The following is a 379-nucleotide window of genomic DNA, read 5'->3' on the forward strand; positions in this document are numbered from 1 at the left end:
GGGGTTGAGATTCAGTTGAGATTGGGATTGAGATTGGGCTTGGAGTTGAGATTGGGGTTATGTCTGAGGTTGGGATGTGGGGCTGGGGTTGAGAATGGAATTGGATTGAGGGTGGATTGGAGCTGAGGTTGAGATTGAGCTTGGGTTAGGGTGGGGATTGGAAGCAGGGTTGGGACTGGAGTGGGGTTGGGGCAGTTTGGGATTGGGGTTAGAGTTGGGATGAGGTTGAGATGGGGGTAAGGACTGTGGCTGGGGGAGGGTCCTGTAGCTCAGGCAGGGTGTGGGGTGACCCCAGGATTTATGCCCTCCTCTCCCTCCATTGCAGACATGATCAGTCAGCGCACGGCGGGGGGCCGAGGGGGGGGCACAGCGCTGGGCA

This window comes from Meleagris gallopavo, unplaced genomic scaffold, assembly GCF_000146605.3.
Source record: "Meleagris gallopavo isolate NT-WF06-2002-E0010 breed Aviagen turkey brand Nicholas breeding stock unplaced genomic scaffold, Turkey_5.1 ChrUn_random_7180001957369, whole genome shotgun sequence".
In the NCBI taxonomy this organism is placed as follows: Eukaryota; Metazoa; Chordata; class Aves; order Galliformes; family Phasianidae; genus Meleagris; species Meleagris gallopavo.